This window comes from Bombina bombina, chromosome 9, assembly GCF_027579735.1.
Source record: "Bombina bombina isolate aBomBom1 chromosome 9, aBomBom1.pri, whole genome shotgun sequence".
Classification (NCBI taxonomy): Eukaryota; Metazoa; Chordata; class Amphibia; order Anura; family Bombinatoridae; genus Bombina; species Bombina bombina.
Window position 1 is genome coordinate 286,233,832 of NC_069507.1, and position 3,652 is coordinate 286,237,483.

The window sequence follows — 3,652 nt, forward strand, 5'->3', positions numbered from 1 at the left end:
CTCTTGATGCCTCTGTGAGGGTGGATGTGTATAATTTTTTTTATGTGGATGTCTCTTTGAGGGTGTGTGTGTGTATGTATGTATGTCTGCGTTTTCTGTGGATGTCTCTCTGAGGGTGTGTGAGTATGTCTGTGTGTTTTCTTTGGTTGTCTCTGTGAGGGTGTGTGTATGTATGTGCAGTTTCTGTGGGTGTCTCTCTGAGAGTGTATGTCTCTCTGTTTTCTCTGGATGTCTCAGTGAGGGTGTGTGTGTGTCTCTATGTCTTTGTGTGTTTTATGTGTCTGTGTGTTGATGGGTATATTATGTTAGTGGGTGACTTGTAACCGACACATGAGGGCATTTTGAAACTCATATGATTGTCTGTAATACAGCAAACAGCACCCACAACTTCCTTTAACATGCTTCTTAGATAGACATATATGGACATTTTATGTTACTCCTCTAACTGCATTTCCTGTAGCCTCATGATGCGAGACTGCTATATAACTGCTGTGTATACTTACAGTAAACGGAACTAGTGAGAAACACTCTCTGTGCTTGTGTGCTTTCTTGCTGTTCCCCGGAGCTCTGGAGAATCGTGTTCAATCAAGGTCAGAAACCATTTGAACTTATAACCCTAACCTGATACTATGAAAGCAGAAGCAACAATAGGCTACTGCTATATATATATACTGTTAACTATAATTATCTTGTACCTTCATACTTGTGGTAGTGTGTTATTAAAGCACTGACTCAGAAATGGTGTTATCTTATTATTTTATTATTATCAATAATTTAAACAGAAACACACCACCACCCCTTGTCCATCAGTCATTTGTTGAACATGGCATTAACTTGGAGGCCCTGTTGGTCAAGACATGCCTGCAAAAACAACTCCATATCTTCTCTGTGATGAAATACAAAGAGGAATGGCTCCCTTGCTTCTGGTTCTTCTCTTTGCATCACGTTATCTATGGCCTTCTGGCAGTCATCTTCATTCATTGACACATAACTTGGCATGGTTATGCGCCCACAGAACAGTGCCTCATTCTTGACAACCCATTGTATAGCAATGTGTAGATCTTTAATGATTGCTGGCTCCTGTGTCAAGCACATGGGAGGAAACTTAGTCATAGTCAGAATCAAAACTGTTATTTTCATAATAAATAAAAAATAATTTAAGGGACACTCAAGTCAAAAACAGACTTTTATAAATCAGAAAGAACATGCAGTTTCCATTTTACTTCCATTATAAAATCTGCTTCGTTCTCTTGTTATCCTTTGCTGAAGGAACAACATTGCACTACTGGCAGCAAGATGAACACATATAGGCCGTGTTCGGGCAGCGCTCAGGAGCTAGTGGAGGCGCTTAACTTCCAGCGATGACATGGCGCTAGGTGACGTCACAAGCAAGGGAGCTTAGAGAAAACGATCGCATGCGCAAAGGGATCTGCTGCACAATAATGGACTTTTCGCATGCGAACGTTTTTTAAATAAGCTCCCTTGCAGCTGACTGTAAAAATTGTTTAAATTGTGTCTCTCTTTATTAGTGGAGGATTATTTTTATTTAAGCTGTTTACACAATACTGTTGTTCGAGAATGGTTTCCCCTGCCTCTCGGCAAACATTGGAACTCTGACCCACCTTTATTCAGCTGTTCTCAGCTCAGCCCCTGTAGCTTATCCTGCCACATTAAGCTAATAATAGTACGGGTGCTGAGCTGAGAGCAGCTGAATGGAGGTGGGTCAGAGTTCCGATGTTTGCCGAGAGGCAGGGGAAACCAGAGACACTGGGGAAACAATTCTCAGCATAACACCGGATAAGCATGACAGCAGCATTTAGTACAGGGCAAATTGGAGATAGGTTACTTAACCTATCTCCAATTTGCCCTGTACTATATGCTGCTGTCAGACTTATCCGCCTCACCTGTCCCTCCTCTGCTGCTTATAAAAACATGGCAGCCTCCACAGCAAAACGTGTGTGGAGGCTGCCATGTTGCCAAGCGTCTGAGCTTGCTCTGAAAAGTGACAGCTTTTCCAGCACGATGGAAGCGCTGGGACTTACGTCATCAGAGCACTCAAAAAACGCCAGGCATCTCACTTGCAAATGTGAGGAAAACGCTACAAGCGAGTCCCAGTTCGCTTGGATCGCTGCCCGAACGGAGCCATAGTCATCCAATCGCAAAAGACAAATGTGTGCAGGCAAAAATCAGCAGCTAGCTCCCACTAGTGTTGAATATGTGCTTATTCTCTTTCAGCAAGGGATAACAAGAGAGCAAAGCACATTTAAAAATAGATGTGAATTTATAAGTGTCTTAAAATGACATGTTCTATCTGAATCATGCAAGTTAAATTTTGAATTTACTATCCCTTTATCTCCTTAAGGACCGCAGTTGTAACAGATGAAAAAAATTAAATAGTAAAAATAATAAAAATAAATAATTATGTAGGGTTAGGGTTAGATCTAGGCTTAGTGGTAGATCTAGGGGTAGGGTTAGATCTAGGGGTAGGGTTAAATCTAGGGGAAGGGTTAGATCTAGGCTTAGTGGTAGATCTAGGGGTAGGGTTAGATCTAGGGGTAGGGTTAGATCTAGGGGTAGGGTTAAATCTAGGGGAAGGGTTAGATATAGGCTTAGTGGTAGATCTAGGGGTAGGGTTAGATCTAGGGGTAGGGTTAAATCTAGGGAAAGGGTTAGATCTAGGCTTAGTGGTAGATCTAGGGGTAGGGTTAGATCTAGGGGTAGGGTTAAATCTAGGGGAAGGGTTAGATCTAGGCTTAGTGGTAGATCTAGGGGTAGGGTTAGATCTAGGGGTAGGGTTAAATCTAGGGGAAGGGTTAGATCTAGGCTTAGTGGTAGATCTAGCGGGAGGGTTAGCTCTAGGGGTAGGGTTGGGGTTAAAAGGTCACTGAAGGAGAAAAAGGTTAAATCGTAAAAATTGAAAATGGGGTATTTCAAAACTCAGGACAAAATGAAGAAACTGTTTAGCCATGTTGTTTTCTCGGGGGTTGTAGATGCGTAACAGATTTTGGGGGTAAAAGTAAAAAAAAAAAGTGTGGTTTTTAATAATTTTAATCATAATTTATAAAAATATTTAGTAAAAATTATATGATATGATGAAAATAATGGTATCTGTAGAAAGTCAATCTTATGGCGAGAAAAACGGTATATAATATGTGTGAGTACAGTAAAGGCGTAAGAGGGAAATTACAGATAAACACAAACACCGCAGCAATGTAAAAACAGCCTTGGTCGCTAACGCTAAAAAATTGGTACAACAGTCAGGTCACTAAGGGGTTAAATATGGTAAAAAAAAAGAAAGCAGCAAACCTTCTTCTTGTTTAAAGAGAACTTCCCCGTGGAGGTTGTGGATGTCACATTTTTGTTGTGTAGAGTGGAGCTTTAAAGTGATGGTAAATTTAGTGCAATTTGGAATTACCAGCGTATTCCTTGTGTCTGTAGCACCTAAATCGCTATGTTTTTTTTATTATTATGTAAAAGGTATGTTTATAAATTTAGATTTTAATTACCGAGTTTTAACAATGTTAGCTCCGCCCCCGGCATTGCGGATCCACCCGCTCTCTACGTCATCATATGAGCATCTCTGTCTTCATGGTTAGATTTGCGCATGCGTTCCGTCCATCTGTCTGCCATCTAACATGTAGCGCATGTACTT

At 40.9% G+C, this 3,652-nt stretch overlaps 1 long non-coding RNA gene across 1 annotated transcript; it reads right to left on the minus strand.

Moving 5' to 3' along the window:
- Nucleotides 1-739: 739 nt before the first annotated feature.
- LOC128639714 (uncharacterized) lies at nt 740-3,376 on the minus strand. Its single transcript, XR_008399245.1, has 2 exons — nt 3,307-3,376; nt 740-1,080 (listed from the first exon to the last, which is right to left on the minus strand). It is a non-coding gene; the product is annotated as an uncharacterized LOC128639714 (long non-coding RNA).
- Between the last annotated feature and the right edge of the window lie 276 nt (nt 3,377-3,652).